The sequence below is a fragment of the Lynx canadensis genome, chromosome B3 (genome assembly GCF_007474595.2).
Source record: "Lynx canadensis isolate LIC74 chromosome B3, mLynCan4.pri.v2, whole genome shotgun sequence".
NCBI classification, from domain to species: Eukaryota; Metazoa; Chordata; class Mammalia; order Carnivora; family Felidae; genus Lynx; species Lynx canadensis.
This window is the reverse complement of record NC_044308.2, coordinates 133756877-133777762: the sequence shown is the minus strand read 5'-3', so window position 1 is coordinate 133777762 and position 20886 is coordinate 133756877. Positions and strand designations below refer to the sequence as shown.

The 20886-nt window shown below is 47.6% G+C and overlaps 1 long non-coding RNA gene across 1 annotated transcript; it reads right to left on the bottom strand.

The window, feature by feature from the left end:
- Positions 1-1509: 1509 nt before the first annotated feature.
- On the bottom strand, positions 1510-8740 carry LOC115516785. The gene is made up of 3 exons (XR_003969666.1): positions 8562-8740; positions 6882-6969; positions 1510-6726 (listed from the first exon to the last, which is right to left on the bottom strand). It is a non-coding gene; the product is annotated as an uncharacterized LOC115516785 (long non-coding RNA).
- Positions 8741-20886: the final 12146 nt, after the last annotated feature.

Below are 20886 nucleotides of genomic sequence, written 5' to 3'. Positions count from 1 at the left end.
ATCTTCCAGCAGATATGAAGTGGTTTCTTGCCAATTCTCTTCTGTAGAATGTTGGACGAGTGGCCACAGTGTGCTGTAGCCCCATTTCCTTTAATAAAGGCAAGTGGTTTTTATTTTTTCTCTCGACCATTAAATGCTGGGGTGTTTGACTTGACCACTTGCTCTTTTTTTTTTTTTTTCAACGTTTATTTATTTTTGGGACAGAGAGAGACAGAGCATGAACGGGAGAGGGGCAGAGAGAGAGGGAGACACAGAATCGGAAACAGGCTCCAGGCTCTGAGCCATCAGCCCAGAGCCCGACGCGGGGCTCGAACTCACGGAGGGCGAGATCGTGACCTGGCTGAAGTCGGACGCTTAACCGACTGCGCCACCCAGGCGCCCCTTGACCACTTGCTCTTAATAACTGACAGATTATTAAGAGTAACATCCAGACCCGACCTAGAAGAATGCACATCCACCAGCTTGGCTGACATGTGGGCAGCTTGTACCATGTTGGGGTGGCACATTTCTGAAATTGTTTGTATGGGGAAAAATGTTTGCATGGTGGTGCATTTCTGAAATTGTTTCTATGCTAGGCAGTCAAGGGGTACAGTGTAGTGGCTATCTATTACTTACTTTCTGCCCTATCATTAGTTGAATTATGCCTCCTCCCCCCAAAGATATGTCTAAGTCCCAATTCCCAGTACCTGTGAATGTGATCTTATTTGGGGAAAGGGTCTTTGCAGATGTAATTAAGTGAAGGATCTCGAGATGAGATCATTGTAGATTAATCAAGTCGGCCCTGAATTCAATGACAAATGTCATTATAGGAGGACAAGACACCTACAGAACAAGAGAAACACAGAAGGAGCAGTCATATGACAGTCAAGGCAGAGACTGAAGTGATACAGCTATAAGCAAAGGGACACCAAGAACTGCCTGGGGTCAAAGAAGCTGGGTCAGGCAAGGAAAGATGATTCCTCAGAGTCCTTGCAGGGAGTGTGGCCCTGCTAACACCTTGCTTTCAAACTTCTGCCCTCCAGAACCGTGAGGTAATATCTCTCTGTTGTTTTTAGCCACCAAGTTGTGGTAATTTGTTGTGCGGCCCCAAGAAACCCATACATGCCCAGACATTTTTAAGACTGTCCCTCCCCTGGTAGGGCTGTCAATCACTATCTCAGACCCAGGTGACCAATCAAAATACTCCGTCCCGCAGATCGTGCTGTTTGCCTTGGGGATGGTCCTTGCAATGGACTGTTTGTCTGTTCCCTAAATTCATATATTGGAATCCTAACCCCCAATGTGATGGTATTAGGAGATGAGCCTCTGGGATGTGATTAGGTCGTGAGAGTAGAATCCTCATGAATGGGATTAGTGCTCTTACAGAAGAGACCCCACAGAAGAGTTGCCTTTCCCCTTCTGCCTTGTGAGGACGTAGTGAGAAGACAGCTATCTGTAAGCCAGGAATTGGGCTCTATCCAGACACCAAATCTGCGGACACCTTGATCTGGAACTTCCCAGCCTCCAGAACCGTGAGAAATAAATGCGTGTTAAGTCCCCCAGTCTGTGGTATTTTCGTTTTAACGGCCCAAACAAACTAAGATAGCCCCATGACCCAGAGTAGGCAATTAGAGGTACCTTTTGACTCTGTATAGTTGTTGGGAAAGAAGAATTTCTTGTCCTGAAATTGCTAGATGTTAAGGACAATTTCTGTCCCTCCACAGAGAGCTTGAGAAGGAAGCCAGCTAAAAAGGAAGCAGAGCCAAGGGTACACAGGGAGAGGCATGCCTTGACGATGCTATCCCTGACCCTAGAAACCAGCATATCTAAATACAGATCTCCCTCTAGTATTTTTCAGCCAGAGAATTCATCTTTCTTGCATAGGTCATGAGTTGAGACTATCACTTGCAAACCCTGGGTCTTGATTGGCACATTCTGTGAGATTCCAGCCAATCTCCTCAGTCATGGGAAGCCCAGACTCAGGGGAGCACCAGAAGTAGAAGTCTTACCTGGTGATAAGACTCCTGATACCTCTGGCTCTCATGGTCTGGGCGATGGGACCAGCCTAGTTCCACACGGCTGGCTAGCCAGCCAGTGCCGTATTCGAAATGCTGAGGCGACCACCAAAGACTAGAGACAGAATCTCGGCTGTTCCGGAGAACAGATTTGGCAGCAAGTAAATTTCAATCACGGCAGCTAAAACTATCATAACAAACAATGAAAACTTCTGTAAAACGAGAAGACTTGCTTCTGTGCCGCTGGAGAATTAGAGCGAGACACAAACAATCTCTCTGGAGCACAATGCTTTCCCTGGCCAGGGCAACATCACCTCCCCCCAAAGCTTTCTCCAAACCTTCAGTGCTCCTGGCTGAGGAAAGTCACCGTTCACAAAATGTCCAGTCCACCGTAAATTAACAAGCAGCTACCCCCACAGAAACCCTATTTCCTCCCCGAAACCTTGAATCCTGCTGAACTGTCAACCCCTCGGGCCTAATGCAATAATATAATGAATTCAGAAACCCCAGAGAATAAAGGACCCCAGGGTATATGCAAAAATACCGTGCACGCTGACAGCCCAGAGAAAGGAGGCAGCGGGGAAGAGGGGCAGTGGTGCTTCCTTTTGCTCAGCAACTTGGGAGTGAATGAGGAACGACTAACTGCTCTACCCTTAGCTGACTGGCTGCTCAGCTTCTACATGTCTGATTGTCAAGGTCAAACCATGCTTCTATTAAAAAACTGGAGACACCCTGAAGAGCTTTTACAAGGGACCTTAACTTGATGCCTCAGGCTTCCTGAGTGAGAATTAAAAGTTTCTGAAGAAAATAGTCCATGCCTTTACCATTTGTAGAGCACCTTGTGTGTGCTTCGGCCCTGGAGCTGCTAACGGGGAATCTGGTGTGTGAAATTGTGACAGCCGTGCCAGGCAGACGTGGCCTGTGAGATGCTGCCCGAGCTGAGTTTTGACAGACAACTGGAGATCAGCACCAGGAGGAAGGCAGAAGGTGCTGCAGGTGAAGGCATGTCGCTAGGCATGAACCTGCACCGCCCCGCGTGGGGTAAAGATGGAAAGGGGCTGTAAAGGTAGACCCGGAATTATCAGGAAGGGCTGTGTGATTAACTGAAGGAGTGTGAGCTTTATCCAAAATCTCTGGGAGCACTGAAGAGCAGGAGGATGCCCTGAGCCAACAGCATTAGAGGGACGATCCTGGCAGTGAAGGATGGAAATAGAGGCGGTCCCTCAAGGGCCCTTTGCCATAGCTGTGTGAGAAGCAGTACAGGCTTTTTCCCCAGTGGTAGGAGAATGAGAGGCAGGGAGATTCAGGAGCTGGAAGAGCTAGACTCACTAGAACATGATACCTGTTCAATGAGATGCAACGAGAAGGATGGATCCAAGATAATTACTAGACTTCTTTGCTCTGACATGGGCAACTGGGGTAACGGTACCGTTCCCGACAACTGGGGGCATAAGAAGAGGGGCAAGTCTTGGAAGAGCCTGACGAGGAGTCTGGCTTTAGAATGCTAAGCGGGAGGAGCCTGGGGACAGCCAGAAGCAGTAGTCCATGAGAGGCCGGACATTCAGGACCAGATGTCAGGAGGGAGAGCGTCGGCTCATATATGGTTGAGGACACCAAGGGAGAGGGTGAGAAGAGCAGTGGGTGGGACAGAGAGACCCTGGAGACATTCAGGGAGTAAGTAGAACAGGAGGTCTCCATAAGGAGATAGGAAAAAAATATCCAGCAAAGTAGGGTGGAAACCTAGAGAGCAAAGTCATCTGGGAAGAGAGGCTCAAAATGTGTGGGTGTGTAATGGTACCAATGCCCTCGAAAGATGGAGTCATACTAGGGAAGAAAAACAACAACTAGATCTCGGGAATGGCTGTCTTTCATGACGTTAGTCTGGGCATTTGATCATGGAAACATATGCCAGACGGGTGATGGCGGACTGAATGGGCAGGGGGGCAGTGTCAGCAGCCAGTGTAGATGATTCTTTCAAGAAGCCTGGGCTGTGAAAGGAGAGAGAAAGGGAAACTGAAGGCAGAAGTAGACAGAAATATGGGTTCGAGAACAGGGCACTATTCAGCTTGGAGAGATTGACCAAGTTCAGGTAGTGATGAGAAATACTGGTAGGCAAGAAGCTGAAGATGTGAACAAGAGAACAGAATGATTGGAGGGAGGAGGGGAGGGTGTCTCTAGGGGAGATGGGAGAGTGTCTGGAGCACAAGGAGAAGGTCGGCCGTGGCAGGAGCACACCCCTTCCCTAGCACGGGAGGAGTGGAGAAGCAGAGTAGGAGATATGCTGGGGGGATTGCCAGAGATGACCTTGAGAATTTCTTGGGGCCTTAAGTTGTGTTCAGTTTTACCAATGGACAGGATGGATTCCCTGTCAATGACAGTGACAGGCAAGGAAATGGAGGTTTAAACAGGGTGGATGAAAGAGGAACGGCCAGGAGGAGACACCAATAATAATGGGACAGGGGAGGCCTAGGGACATCTGGGAGGGTTTCCAGGCAGCCTTGGGAACCTAGTACTCTAATGGTCCAGACAGACGTGGCAGACAATTCCTCCAGCTATAGTCAGAGCCCAACAAAGGAGCAGGGCAGAACTGTTCCAGAAGTGGGGTTCCACTGGCTGGGTGCACAGAGAAGGATCAGTGGGCAAGGGTGATTAGAGAGAGATGCAGGTTAGCGCAAAAAATCCAACCACCACAGTCAAGTGAAGCCAACCCCTGAGTTTATAATAATCACCGTTTCAGGTTTTTAGCACAGGGGACCACGTCTCTCCTACATATAGGCTAGATTCCCTCTTCAACACAAAAAGTGTCTGGAGGCTGATGAAATAATAATGGAAAGACCAAGAGTTTTAGAATCAGGTAGATATAGGTTTAAAAGTATCCTTACCATTTCCCTCTCTGAGCTTGAATTTTTGGCCTACAAAATATGAAAAATACACGCTTTGCAGAATTTACAAGGATTAAATGAGATGGTTAATGCATGGTACTCCTGCTAGGTTGTAAACTCCATCAGGTGCATGTTTTGTTACTTAATGCCTGGACTGCTGCCTTGAGCAGGTGCTTGGCACATAGCAGGCCCTCAACAAATACAAATGTCCTCCTTCATCTGTTAGGCAATATACCTCAAAGTACCTTCTCTGTCCTTGGAGTAAGCTCCCGCTAGACCATTGATATGCCTTTCTTTGACCCAACCAGTAAGTTACTTGCAATAATGAGAATGGAATACTGATCCACACTTCCTTTCATTGAGCCAGGCTGCTGCTTAAACTAGTGCTTTCAGGAAAGTATGTATCACCAAAGTTGAACTAAAAGACTACAGAGCTCTAGGACCACGTGGCTGCCCATCCATTCAGCAAACATGTGGCTTGATTTCTTTCTTACAGTCCTGCGGGCTCATAGATAATCCTTGATGAGGTGGGGAGAAGGTTCCCTCTTCAACGCATGCAAGGATGAGCTCTAGGAGAATGGAAGGACACAGGGACCCTTCCTTAATCAGCCACCCCAGACTCAAGATCCCAAGGAAGAGTGACTCTCTGGAGACAATAGAGTATGGAATTTACATTGCCTGTTGGGGAAGTTGTCAAAAGAGCCAGGAGAAAATAAACAAACAAAGAGAGCCAGTGCCACTCTTGCTAGGAGGTTTGGGCAGTAAGGGGACAGGCTGCCCAACCCTGCGGACAGGCAGTCTGACCAGCCAGCAGGAGATACCCATGCTGCCACCAAGGGTATTTATCTGAAACATGAGCCAAGAGCTGTCCCTGGGTTTTTCTAAAGAAGAAATCCAGGAGCAAATCAGGCATCCAGTCGGAAGTAGAGCTCAGGTGGGCTAAGAACCCAGTGACCATGAACTGTTCCCAATTTCCACTCTCCCTTTCTTCCTTTTAGTAAGAGAATTCCTAAGTTTTAGTTGGGCATATTTAGTTGGCCTAGCTGGAGACTACATTTGCCAGACTCACCTGCAGCTAAGTGTGCCCAAGTTCTGGTCAATGAGGGATATGAGTGAAAGGGCATGAACAGCTTCAGAGTTACAACATTTGGAAGGGGGCCATTTGCCTGCACGCAGGAGCAGAAAGGAGATATAATGTTGGGGAGCTGTAACTAGGCAGAAGAGGGGGACACCCTAGGGGATGGGAAGAAACACAACACAAGGAACCTGGGTTCCTGAATGACCCTGTGGAGCAGAATTGTTTACCTGTCCTGGACCGACTATCTACCTCCAAGCTAGCAGGTGAGAGAGAAATAATACACTTATATCCTTTCTGAGCAAATGTATTTTGGGGTCCTTTTGTTACAACTTAGCCTGTCACAAAGGTACCGATAATAATAATTTTAGTACTGATAGCAATATTTACTGAAAACTTACAGCGTGCCAGGCGTTGTTCTGAACATTTTGCATGTGTTATCTCATTTAACCCACACAACACTCCCTAGATAAGGGCTGTCATACCAATTTTACAGAAAAGGAGGCACAGGGAGATTCAGTACTTTGTCTAAAGACTCACAGCTACCGAGTCGCCTAACCAGGAGTCAAGCTAGTACTCTGGATGGACATCCTACCCATGGTCACTATGCGTTTCCAAGCCTAGCTTTTTATAATTCCACGCAGTCTAAGGGACACAGCTTACTTTTATTAACTTTTCTTCACAATTGCTGCAGGACCAAGGCATTTAGTTTCTCTACTGTCGGTTTTCTCCAAGAGAGCACAGGAAGGGGGCCCAAACTATCCACCTCACGGAACTGCCGGAAGGAGAAAATGAATTCGTGCATGTTGCAGAAATGCTTTAAAAGCTAGAAAGTGTGGCATACATGAAATATTGCCTTCAGGCAGGCTGGGAAATACTTAAACCAAAATAAGAAAATGCACTCAAAAAAATTTTTTTAAATGCAAATACCATCTCGCAATTTGGCAGATAGCCTGGAAAGGCTGCGGAGTCTGTAAGGAGAGGGGTACGTTTGGTTTTCCGCATCTTCCATCCTCAGCTGAAAAGGGGAGAGATTAATTAAAATTAATTGAAAGACAGCATACCTGTGTGCCTGGCACGTGCATGTGCACACACACACACACACACACACACACACACACATACACACACACAGGCTCAACAGAAGAGAATCCTTATGATTGAGACCAGGAGTAGCAGCAGTTTGCAATCGACGCCTGTGGCAACCCGGCAGGTAACAGAAGTTGGGGAGTGGGGGTGGGGAGAAGACAAAATGCTTGCGGTGTGAGTGGGGACCTCGGCGAACACGTGCAGCTCCAGCTTCAGCTGCCCTTCTGCAGTTTAAGCCTGGTGTGCAGACCTTTCAGAGTCACGCGTGAAACCTCCCCACTTTCCAAGGGTGCTCAGGTTAATAAATAAAACATGTCAGGGGCCAGCAATTGATCTCTGGGATCTAGCCCCCGCAGCCAGAAGTCACATCTGGCTCTTGAAGTGCTTCATCGTTATTATGGACAAGCTACCATTCGGCTTCCTCTCTGCGAACCCCGTCCTGCCCTGCCCTGCTCACCCCATGCCACCTTCCTCTTCCTTCTTCCTCATCTTCACTCCACCCACCGGTAAAGCCAACTTTCTCTTTGCTCCCTACTCTTGGACCTCCCCTTCCCTTCCTTTTAGCTTGTACCCAGTTATCTTGAAGACACAAAGTAGCTTCCCTCCTCTGCGTGCCAATCAATGCCAACCTTCTCTCTGCCAACATAATCTCAACCTGCTACCCGCTCCCAACGCATGATAATTTTCGCATACATTCTCAGGCAGTAAGGTGGATTATAGTTAGCTCTCAATTGTCTGTAATGGAGGAGGGGGCAGGGCAGCACAGATGACACGAGAGAAGAGACACCCAGAAGTCACAAGGCTTTGCCTTTAGCATTTGGTGGCACACACGGGTCAGGGGCATGCCACCGTAGCCACCTGTGCCAATTGGTCCTGCCCCCTCCCAGTGGAGACTGAGTCAAGTGGACTCAAGGCCTGGAGAAAGTCTTGAATAGGATTAACAGAGCTCTGCCTCCAGCCAAGGTGGAGGTGATGTCCTGGCTGCTGTCTCCCCTCCACATTTCCCTCCTCAAAGTCCCTGCCTATGCCCTGCAGGTGCCCGGGGAAACTTGGGATGCCGACTGCCCCGCATCTGTCACAGCCTCTACAGCCACCCCCATTTTGGCCGTTAGCTTCATTGCCTTGTTCCAGGCAAGCTGGTGGCCCAAAGACCGACAGTTAAACTGACAGGTTTCAATTTCACTTTCTCTGCTTTCACGATGGGACCAAGGCGTTCTTAGGACAAGGACACGGACCTCAGAAACACCACTCACACCTGAGGTGTGGGCAGTCATCAGGTGCTGCCTGACCTGTGCTGAGCCCTGAAGTTCAGAGCCCCCCCCCCCATCCCCCAACTCTGGAGAAAGAATTTCAGGGAATTTTCTGTCCTGTTCACTGTCTTGGCCAGGCTGTCCTTGGGTGGGCTGTGGGCAGAGCCTGCCCCTTAGCTGCAGGGGTGTGTGTGTGTGTGTGTGTGTGTGTGCGCATGTGTGTGGTGTCCTGGGGGAGGGGCCGTGCGGTGTTCGTGCCCTCCTGACTTACTGTTTGTTTGGGACGTCTGGACTAGGGCTACAAACAGTTCCTCTCTTTGTTTCCACGGCCTCGCAGAATGTGTGCTTCCCCCAAAAGGCATAAAGGTCCCCTTTCTTCGGCTTGCCGGAGCCACCGCCGCTGGGGCCGGCCTGCGGGGCTCGGGTCTGCAAGCCCAGGCCGGGCCCAGCGCTGACTGTCGCAGCCTGCAGCCTGTGCTCACGTGGCCCGTGCAAGATGGCAGGCGGCCTCCCGGGGCCTCCGTGGCTGGCAGCCAGCTCCCCTTCTTAAAGCTGCAGAGCCTCCAGGAGCCGGAGCTCAGTACCCCCCACCTCCCCCTCCCCTCCCCCCTCCTTCCTGCAGGAGTCAGCCTGACCTCCCTGGAAAGGGGGACGCGTCACGCAAGGGCTTGGGGGAACTTTGAAAAAATCCTGATGCCTGAGCGGCAGCCCCAGAAACTCTGCAGTCCTTCATCCAGGGGTTCAGTCCACCCAGGAGAGTCTCATATGCAGCTGGTCCCAGGAGTCACCTTAGAGCTTCTCTAACTTCAGTGTGCTCAGGAATCACCCTGGAGGATCCTGTTGAAATGCAGATTCCGTTCTGGAAGGTGTAGGACCAAGGTTCTGCATTTCCAGCAAGTTCCCGGGAGATACGGTTGATTCTGCTCCCCAGACCACGCGGAATAGCAGCGGTGATGGTTATGATGACGTTTTGGGGGTGATGATGGGTTCGGAGCTGACGGCCAAGAAAGAATTCTTGAAGATGTCTTTGGTGCAAAAAAGGTGATTTTGTTGGGGCGCCTGGGTGGCGCAGTCGGTTAAGCGTCCGACTTCAGCCAGGTCACGATCTTGTGGTCCGTGAGTTTGAGCCCCGCGTCGGGCTCTGGGCTGATGGCTCAGAGCCTGGAGCCTGTTTCCGATTCTGTGTCTCCCTCTCTCTCTGCCCCTCCCCCGTTCATGCTCTGTCTCTCTCTGTCCCAAAAATAAATAAACGTTGAAAAAAAAAATAAAAAAAAAAAAGGTGATTTTGTTAAAGCGCACGGGCAGGAGGACCCTTGGGCAGAAAGAGCTGCACTGGGGTTGTGAGGAATGACTGGCTATGTACTATAGAGTTGGGGAGGTAAGGTCAAAAGGGAAGTTTCCAAAGAGATTTTCCTGTGCTGAAAAAGATTCACAGGATACTGGAGGCCTCGCTATTGTCAAGCTAAAGTTGTTTTCCCTCTAGCAAAGCATTAATATTAAGACGGTGGGGGGTTCCTGGGGAAATGTTTTCTCTGTATTTGCCTCAAGTATTTGTTAATGGGCTGCAGGTTATAAGGAAATTTAATTTTACCTGCCATTTCTTTCTTGCCTTTGTTCCCCATATCACTGAAGAGGAGATGTTGGGGCTCAGGAAACTGAGCCTACCAGTTTCTAGAGATTAAGCAATTGATAAGGTTGCCTTTTTCTTGTAATTTACTAAGATATTTGTGAACTGATGGAGACTCATGTCCTGCATGACTGTGATCTCTATCAGTTAACCATTTGTTTTCTTTCCTTTCCTTTGGTCTTGGGCAGCCGGGAGTGCCTGAGAGACGTCACACACATCCCACCTATATTTGTACTTTGCCCTCAGCCTGCCTTATGGTCCCTCATCAGTGGGATCTGCATCCTGCCACCCACGCCTGGAGGCCTTGGTAAGATTCTCTCTAGGTCTCATCACTCATCCTGACCAGCTGTTGTGAGGGTTAACTGAGATAAGCATGAGGCCCCAGAGCAGCACTCAGGCCTCAGAAATGCTCAGTAGATGTTGGTTCTTAGGATTTTCAGCTGGATGCCTCCTTCAAGGGTAGAACAGGATCTGCTTTCTTCCCTGGCTTCAAAGCCCTCAGAACTTCTCTTTTGCCCCAGGGTTGAGCCCAAACACCACACGAGTTCCCCTCTCCAAATGATCCCTGCCCACATCTGTGGCTTCACTGCGTCTGCCTCTCACACATCTCCACACCCCCACCTCAAATCCCAAGTCACACACGTAAACCAACTACAGGTCCTTCCTTTCATCTCTGGGCCCTTGGGTGACCCTCCCTAGGCCTGGTTCACCCTTTCCATCCTCTGCTCCCTGTGGCTAATTTCTTCCCTTCCCTAATGACTTGGCACAGGTGTGACTTCCTTCAGATAGCCTTTCCTGGCTCCCAAGGACAGGAGGGGCACCTCTCTCGGTTCCCACGGCATGCCATCCTGCTTCTCCCAAAGCCCTGAATGTTGGGTTTTGTCAGTGTCAATTTACGGGCCTCTCTGCCTCTAACGGTTAGAAGCTCAGGGCAGTCTGAGCTCATCACTGTGTTAAATAATATTGGAATGAACGAGTGGGAGAATGATAGAATGAATGAGTTTAATGAATTGAATGAATGAACGAATGAATGCAAGTTCTCTTTTATTACAGAGTCAGAACCCCTGTGTTGTGCAATCCCACTCACCCAGGGTGCTATCTCCGACCAGCTAGACCCTCAGGTGTAGCTCTGCAAAAGTCCATAGTGACCACGGATCCTCATCTTTCACTGACTATCTCCAGCACCAGTTTTCCCTGCAGAGCCCTGGTGGTGCTCTAATTGATGTCCTATTTCTATTTTTTTAATGTTTATTTATTTTTGAGAAAGAGAGAGAGTGGGCCTGAGCAGGGAAGGGGCAGAGAGAGGTTGGGGGACAGAGGATCGGAAGTGGGCTCCATGCCGACCCCAGAGAGCCGATGTGGGGCTCAAAATCACGAACCATAAGATCGTGACCTGAGCCCAAGTTGGACAATTAATGGACTGAGCCACCCAGGCGCCCTGATGTCCTATTTCTAGAGAATGAAATGAAGTAAAAGGTAGTTGTTACGTTGGTCATAGGTCACAGAGGAGCCAGATCCCATGCATTTATTATGTTAAACTTTATTAGACACTAGGCAAAAAATGGAAATAACCCAAGTGTCCACCAACAGATGAGCTGGATAAACAACATGGGGCATATATACACGCAATGGGATCTACAAAAAGGGATGAAAGTCTAATATATGCTACCATATGGATCAACCTTCAAGACGTTACGCTAAGTGAAATTAAGTCAGACATCAAACGACAAATATTATCTGATTCTACTTATATGAGGTACTTAGCATAGTCAAATTCATAGAGTTAGAAAATAGATTAGTGGTTACCAGAGACTGGAGGAGAGGATAATGGGGAGCTACTACTGTTTAATGGGTACAGAGCTTCTGTTTCGGATGATGAAAAAGATCTGAAAATGGATAGTACCAAAGATTGCACGACATTGTGAATGTATGTGATGCCACAGAATTGTATGCTTAAAAATGGTTAAAAGGGTAAAATTTACCTATATCTAGTTTACCAAACACACACAAAAAGCTTTATTAGAAACCTAAACTATGGCAGCATCCTAACATGCATCCCTCAAGGGATGACTATTATTTTATTTTTTATGAAATTTTTTATTAAAAAAATTTCTTTTAATGTTTATTTATTTTTGAGAGAGACAGAGTGCAAGCAGGGGAGGGGCAGAGAGAGAGGGAGACACAGTATCTGAAGCAGGCTCCAGGCTCTGAGTCGTCAGCACAGAGCCTGACATGGGGCTCGAACCCACAAACCATGAGATCATGACCTGCGCCGAAGTCTGTCGCTTAACTGACTGAGCGACCCAGGTGCCCCAATTTTTTATTATTTTTTAAATGTTTATTTATTTTTGAGAGAAGGAGAGAGAGTGCAAACAGGAGGGGGAGCAGGGAGAGAGGAAATCTGAAGCAGGCTTTGTTCTATCAACGGAGAGCCCAACGCAGGGCTCGAACTCACGAACCATGAGATCATGACCTGATGCTTAACCGACTGAGCCACCCAGGTGCCCCAAGGGGTGACTATTTATAAAGAAGCAAAGTTTCAGGGCCTAAAACATACCCCAGCCTTTTCTTTCCATTTTCCCTTGAGGCTTAAAACTGAAATGGAGAGCCCCAGAAGGCTAAACAGTGCGGACTACCAGAAGTACAAGGAATGTCAAATATTTACAGTTGGTTTCTTCAGTGGGTGAGATCCAGGCAAAACTGCTGGGGGAGGGAAATATTACAATATTCCGATAGCTCAGTGCATGCTTTGGAAAAGAAGCAGTTGCTTGTGTCAAAAGCATTTAGAAATATAATCAAGCTATTGTTTGTAATTGCTTAGCTAAAATGAGTTCCCCTCAAAAAAGAAAAAAAAAAATTAAACCCAGGTGACTATTGTATGCCGGGTAATTGAAGCTATTTCAAAGTTAAGAAAAGGGAAGGCAATTGAATGGATTTAGTGGGTGATAGAAATAACAATTCAAGGCTGCTTTTTGCAGCCTGAATTAGATGTGAAGCTTCCAGAAGTGGCTGTCCCTGACAGTGGGGAGGCTGAGGGATTAGTCCTCAAAAGTTGATTTGGCCTCGGCTTGGAATTGAGCTTTCTGCCAACTGCTGAAGAGAGATCAAAGTCCATGTGTTGTTTTGACTCCACGGAAACCTCAAGGAGAAACCACAAGCCATCGGCCCGCAGCCAGCACCCCTCAGCAGCCCAGGAAGTATCCGTTAGGCAGGAAAGATCCAAGTCCCCGTCTGCCGAGTCCACGGAGGTAGCTGGGAAGGGCTTGGATTCTGGTTTCCAGCTGTCTTCCATTCGGGCTGGGTCTCTAGCTGGGTCTCTGCCTTCGCGGGCTTCATACAACTTCCCCTTTCTGCAGAGCGCATTTGCACCTCTGATCTCCAGTCTGCTTGACCTCTTGAGGAGAAAACAGGGAGGGAGGTGACTGTAACAGTTTGTGCCTTACAGCTGGCGGGTGAGACTCCCAGAGTATAGGGGAGCTGAGATGTGAAGACCTCCAGGCGTCAGAGGGAGGGACACGGGGGTGGACTTAATCACTTCCCTCATCCGCAGATCTCAAATCAAACTTTATTTCCTCCAGAAGTCTCCTTGACCCCCTAGGCCAAGCTGGCACCTCCTGTTATATAAGTTCTCATAACTGCCAAATATTTCCTTCAAAACACTCATTACCTTAGGGAGCTCTAAATCCATAAAATTATTTGATCGTCTGATTCTCCCACTAGATCTTAAGCTGCACGAGAGTAGGACGCATGCCTGTCTTGCTGGCTGCCATGTCTCCTATTCTTAACAGTGACCGGCAGAGAGTAGATGTTCAATAAATGCTTGTTGACTGAGTCGGTCAAAAGGAACCAGAGGAGATGGAAAGGGAGTTCTGAAATAATTTCACTGGGGTCCTGAAATTCAACTTGCACCCATGTTATTGCACTTTATTCCAAAAGGAGGCTGGAACAGCTTACCATTTCCAACCATGGCAGCAATTATATTAACCATTTATTGAGTTCTTACTGTATGCCATGTTCCTATTTTATCTCATTCGGGGGTTTGTCTCATTTGATCCTGACAACTAGGCTCTGGGGTTGGCACTATTGTTATTCCCGCACCGAAGATGAAAACACCAAAGCTCTGAGAAACTGGCTGAGCGTCTTGCCCACGGTCACACAAACATGTGGCAGAGTGGGGTTTTGACTATTGTTGGGTTTCGTCTCACAAACTCCATGGAGGGTCTGGGGCTCAGAGAGGTTAAGCAATCTGCGTGAGGCTACCCAGCTAGGAAGCCACAGAGTCAGGTTTCAAACCGGACTCTGATTCCAAAAGACCACTCTCCAAAAGAAAGTCTTCATGGCCCAGTGAAAAATGTCATTTTAGAAAATGGCTAGAGATGTCTGAGCAAGTGAGGCCACCAGGGTGAACCGGAACCGGCAATTTCATTTCCGCTGAACAGAAGACTGGAAGTTCCTGCTGAAGGGTCTGGCCTCCCAACTCCAGCTTGGTACCGACCGCACATTCCTGTCTGCCTCTGTCTCCGGGAATTACCTTTCCTCTGAGTTTCCCCAGCCTGCGGCCACTACCTCACATTGAACCCTTTATCTGGGACCAAAGCCTGGGCGGGGGGAGGGTTTCCTGTGACCTCCCAGTAAATCTCCCTGCCTTCACAGTGCCCGCCTGGCACTCAGCCAGCCCCTCTCCACTGCAGTGCCAGGGCCCCACACAGCTGGGAGTTCCCGAAAGGCTAAGCAACCTTGTCCCCTGTCTTAGGAACAGAGCGGCTCTTGAGTTCATTCTGCTGGCAGAGCAGAGGGAAATCACGGCCCCTGTTGGAAAGGGGCCCACCCGACGGGAGATTCCATAAGCACGGCTGAGCTAGCGGCACAAGGGACCCATGGTTTTTAGAGTTCTCAAAAGTACGTTGCTCGGCCACAAATAATGCCATTGTCACAGCAGAACTTCCTGTTTTGCACAAATCGACCATATTAAAAACAGAAAGAGGCAAGAGGCTGGCATTCATTGTGTCTGCTCAGTTGTTTGGGAGATGTTGACTTCTGGGGGTGGTTTGGGGGCAGGCAAAAATACGTCAGGGACACAGGGCCACCAAGCTTCCTTTCTGCTGCCTACTCTTCCAGCAGCCCCGGGCCTGACTGTCACAATACATTTCCTGACTGGTCCCGGCGCTGGGCTCACTCCCCTTCGGTCTCCACACGGCTTCTAGACCAACAGTCCCCAGGTGGTTTTTTCGGTCACATCATCTATTTGCTCAAGACCCTCTAGTGGCCTTTCCAAAGACCACAGAGGAACTTCTGAAGACTTAGCAAAGCATCCGAAGCCCTCCTCTGGTGACTGTGACCACATTTACACAGACCCTGCTTCCGGGGCTGAAACCAGGGTGAAACCAGTGTGCAATTGAAGAGGGCACCAAAGAACCCAGTAACCAAAAGCACCGATCTTAAAAAATCAAAATGAATGCCAAAAACCCCCGCGATGAACAAAATACCAAAATTTCACGTAAGGACAGGGTCGGGCCCTGTACTTGTAGCAGCCCCTCAGGGGCCTGTTCCCTGTCTCCCACCCTCCCCCACCCGGTTCCTGACCTGCTTTACTTTTTCATGGCATTTCTCACCATCTGATGCATCATTTTGTTTACTTCTCGCCCGTTCCTGTACTAGAATCTAAGCCTCATGAGAGCAGGGCCTGATGACCCATGGCTGACTCCCAGAGTCCGGAATGGGGCCCGGTGTGTGGCACATATTCAATTATGTTTGTCAAATTAAATCTCTTCAGTCTAACTCCTATGTGCAGCCTCAACACATAAAGCAGATAAATGAAGATTTTAGTTAGTATGAAATACTTTTCTACATTTAAATTTATATAATTACTTAGGCAGCTGAAGGAAATATTTTATGTTCACTTGAGCATAAAAATTTGAAAATTGATGTTAGGGACACTTGGGCTCACCACACAGCATCCTCATTTTGTTTTATTTTGTTTTTAATGTTTATTTCTTTTGGGAGAGAGAGCGAGAGCGCATAAGGAAGCGTGAGTGGGGAAGGGGGAGATAGGGAGAGAGAGAGAGAATCCCAAGCAGGCTTTATGCTGTCAGTGCAGAGCCTGGTACGGGGCTCGATCCAGTGAACCATGAGATCATGACCTGAGCCGAAATCAAGAGTAGGACACTCAACTGTGTGAGCCACCCAGGTGCCCCTCTTATTTTACTTCATATTGCATTTTCTTGGTACAATCTCAAGAGAATCTTGACTGGCCAAGATACGCAGTTGAAATTGTAACTATTAAAAAACAACAAACTTTAAATGGGTGAATTGTATGGTACGTGAATTATATCTCCAATAAAGCTGTTAAACAAAACAAAATTGTTCCCCTTGCAAATCTCTAGATGAATGAAGATTTTCTTTTATGAAATAGAGGTGGAAGGAGACACTTCCCCACAGTCTGGATGAAAATCTATCAACCTGAAACCAAGCTTACTGTGTCGATGCTCTCCACCATCTTGAAATTTAGCCTGTAACCTGTCATAAGTATGTTCTTATTTATTACAATTAAAAAAAATTTTTTTAGTGTTTATTTATTTTTGAGAGGGAGAGAGTGCAAGCAGGGAAGGGACAGAAAGAGAGAGGGAGACACAGAATCTGAAGCAGGCTCCAGGCTCTGAGCTGTCAGCACAGAGCTTGACACGGGGCTCACACTCATGGACTGTGAGATCATGTCCTGTACCGAAGTCAGATGCTTAACCGACTGAGTGAGCCACCCAGGCACCCCTATTATAATTTTTAAATAGTTTTTTAAAAATTTTTATTAAAAATTTTTTTTTTAGTGTTTATTTATTTTTGAAGGAGAGAGAGAGACAGAGTGTGAGTGGGGAGGGGCAGAGAGAGAGGGAGACACAGAACCCGAAGCAGGCTCCAGGCTCTGAGCTGTCAGCACAGAGCCCGACGCGGGGCTTGAACTCACAAACCGCGAGATCACGACCTGAGCCGAAGTCGGACGCTCAACCGAGGGAGCCACCCAGGCGCCCCTAAAGTAGTTTAAAATAGGGGTGCCTGGCTGGCTCGGTCAGTAGAGCATGTGACTCTTGATCTTGGGGTTATGAGTTCAAGCCCCATGTTAAGTGTAGAGATTACTTAAACATAAATTAATAAAAAAAATCCTAAAACAACTTTTTAAAAAACTTAATAAATTTTACTAAAATCTTATCATTAATTTAATAAAATAAAATAGTTTAAAATACACCTCAAAACAGAAATTTGAATACTGAATCTCTAGTTTTAGCTGTTCCCCCAGAACCTAATATTATGTGTCAATTATACCTCAATAAAAAAAATAGAGATTTGAATTCAAAAATTTGAGGACCCACCTACTTGAAGTGTCCCTGAGGAACAGGTTTCTGAAAATCACTGTCTTCCAGTAGTTGGGCACCCATCGTATGCCAGCCATAACTTCCTTGTATTTTCTGGGTTTCTGTCCTGTATACTCCTGGCAAACAAGCTCTCTGGGGCAGGAATTTCCAGCTGTGCCTGGCACACAGCTCATGCTCAAGCAGTGTTTTTGTTTCGTTTTGTTTTTAATTGGCTTGACCCGTCTTGATTTGATCTGGTGAGTCCTCAGTGTCTGTTTTTGGGCTCTCTGGTAAAAACTAAAAAGACATGCAGTTTTCATGTCAAAGAGTCGTAAACACCAATAATAACAATTAACATGCGTTTAAACTCTCTGTTGTGAGATTTACTTGGTTTTCTCCATTCGGTGATTACAACTCTGTGCACTAAGTGCTATTCTTATCCCCATTTTACTGAAGAAGAAACAAAGGCTGCCAAGTTTCTGAGAAGAAATTGTTACTACGGTCACACAGCTGGGAAGCTGAGAGCTGGCACTCAAACCAGACAGGCTGGCACCAGAGCCAGCGTGCAAATGATAGGAAGTCACTGGATGGGCCAATAGGAAGAGAAGGGAAAGAGAAATACAAGAAGAAAGCCCAGAACTGAGTCAGGTGGAGGAGGAACATGGAAAAGAATGGCCCAAAATATAGGTGAAAACCAAGAAAGAGAAGCATCACAGAGTTCAAGGGAAAATGGCTGAGTGTGTCGAGCATGGAAAATAGTTTCTCAGACTTAGGCATCATGGGAACTCTTGGAAATCAAGAGTTGGAAATCAAGAGTTGGGAATCAAGAGCCCGACGAGGGGCTCGAACTCACGAACTGTGAGATCGCGACTTGAGCTGAAGTTGAACGTTCAACTGACTGAGCCACCCAGGTGCCCCTATGGCTAGATAATTGTGTGCTGTGGGGGCTGTCCTGTGCATTGTAGATCGTTAAGCAGCATCTCTGGACTCCACCTGCTAGGTGCCAGTGGACCCCTCCCCTGAGTCATGAGGACCAAAAATGTTTCCAGACAGTGCCAAGTGTCTCATGGGGACAGAAGCTGGATTGGAGTGAGGAGAGGAGAGAACAGGAGGTGCGAGGGGAGTTCCAGAAACGAGGGGGGAGGCAGGGCCAAGGGGGACATCTGTTGTTGTCTTTAAAACCCATATATACTTAAGAGTTTTATATAGATGTGTATGTATATATACATGTAGATGTGTATACATATATGTATACGTGTATACACATATGTATACATAACACATACATCTACACGTAGGAGTTATTTTTACATGTATATTATGCTTTAACATATGCACATGTATTTTATATTAATACTATATGTTAAAGTTTAAAACTATGTACGTATAAGAGAGAGCAGAGAAAGTCTATAGGCTGGTCCAGGGGAGAGTGAAAATTTGCAGATGAAGGAGAGAGAGAGAGAGAGAGAGAGAGAGAGAGAGAGAGAGAGAGGAGATGTGATTTTCTGGGATAGACAAGAAGGAGTAGGATCCAGGCCACGAGCTGAGGGGTTTGCCTTTGAAAGGAGTGGGGACACTTGCTCCAGTGTAAGAGAAGAAAGAGAGGCCTGTTGCAGAAGTAGATGTAGGAAGGTGTGTGCATTTGGTGGCGGCAAGAGGAGGGAGTTCCCATCTGTTGGCTTCTATTTTCCCAACCAAACATGCGGCTGGGTCAGCAGCAGAGCTGGGGTGGAGAGCGGGGTGGAGGAGGGAGGAAAAGGCCCAATACTTGCATTGGAGCAAAGCAAGCCAAAAGGAGAAGAGGCAGTGTTGATAGCCCATTTGCAGTCTGAGACCAGGAGTTTGGACTGAAGCCAGCCCATGGTGGTGTAAGGATTTTCTCCAGTAACCTCATCTGTGCTGGTGTCAGCGTGGAGCAGGTGGATGAGGCCTCTGGTCTCTGGCAGTAGCTCCCCCAGGCAGCGTTCCGGAGCCAAGCCTCAACATTTGGTTGTTCTTCCTTTAGCCAGAGGGAAATGTGCACCTTCAAGATCAAGAACTGGGGTGGGGTTGCACAGCACCCTTTCGTCCCCAGGAGCAGGTGCACAAATCTCCCAGCCCGTCCCCCGTCCTCCAAGTCCACATTTTGTGCATGCACCTGTGAGCCCTGACTCTACTCCACTGAGCTGCAGCCAAAGTCCACTGACCTTCCACATCCTGCCAGTGATGCCCCTGCTCCTCTGCAAGTCATGTCTGCCCCCCACTTCCAAGGACACCTTCCTTTTGGCTACTGTTCCCAGTCCCAGTGAGAGGGACAGCAAATATGAGCAATGATTCCATGTAGGAATCAACATGCAAAATTCTATACCTTATGATCAGCTCGTCTTCAAATGAAGCAAGGCTTCCAGTAGACACGAGACAAAAGGAAATTCCAATGAGAGAAATTTCAATTCACCCCAACACCTCCTTCTGGAATCCACCCATCTTCCCCTAGAGAGCATTCTGGAGTGCTGATCACTTTTTTTGGAGCCAGGAAGTCAAATTAGAAAAACGATCTCTGGCAGCTTATTTTGACTTGATTCAAGAATGATTCAATAAGCCAACTTTATGGTTTCTGTGACATTTGGAACACCCATGATGTCAGGATATTACCCCCAAACCAGGGAGTGGATGGTTTTCACTGTCCTGGTCAAATCATTGTAAGGGCATAGGAAATGTTGGCTCTCTGAAGATCTCCACAGTGTGACTGCTGACCAAGCTACTGGCAAGGGACAGCCTAACATCATACAGGGGTTCTCAAATGTGAACAAGCATCAGAATCCCCTGGAGGGCTTCTTGATTCAGTAGACCTAGGGCATTTGCATTCCTAAGCTCCCAGAAGATGCTGCTGCTCTGGAAGCCATACTTTATAACGCCGGCATAATGGAAGAAGATAGGCATTGATTGGCGTTAGATTCGAGTTTGAATCTGGGTTTCATCGAGCTATGGAAGCCTGGGCAAGTTACTTCACTGCTCACTTATAAAATTGGGATCATACTGTGCACTTGTTTTGAAAATCAGAGAGAAATCATGTCAAGTCCAAGGCCCTTAGTAGGCAGTCAGTAAAAGAAAGTGGCAGCTATTTTTAATCACTATTCTAACACACCTGCACAACTCATAGTTATTTGGATTAGGCATTCAAGACAAGCATCGACTTGGCCTCAGAAGTCGTGAGGAGGTTACTGAATTGGTAATCTCTCCACCCTCTCTTCCTCCTCTTCTGAGCATCCAGGCACCAAAATAGCCCCCCCAACGCCCACCAATGCACTTCCAGCGATGACATTGCCAAGCGGAGGAGATAACTGATCACTTTCACATTTTGTAATATTTTAAGTACATTATCTTTAAAATCTAGGTCAGGATGAAAAATGAACTTGGGCTCATGAAATGTTAGAGCTGGGAAGAAACTTTAAAACCATCTAATTTTCTTGTTAAAGATGGGAGAGTTAAAGGTGAAGAAACTGAGACCCAGAGAGGGGCAGTGACCTGTGAAGGTGGCACAGTAAGTCAAATGGCAGGTGCAGACCTGGAAGCCAGGTATGCTGCCTGCCAGCCCTGGGCCATCACCTCCTGATTCTCAGCCTGCGGGGTGAGCATGGAGAGAGGTC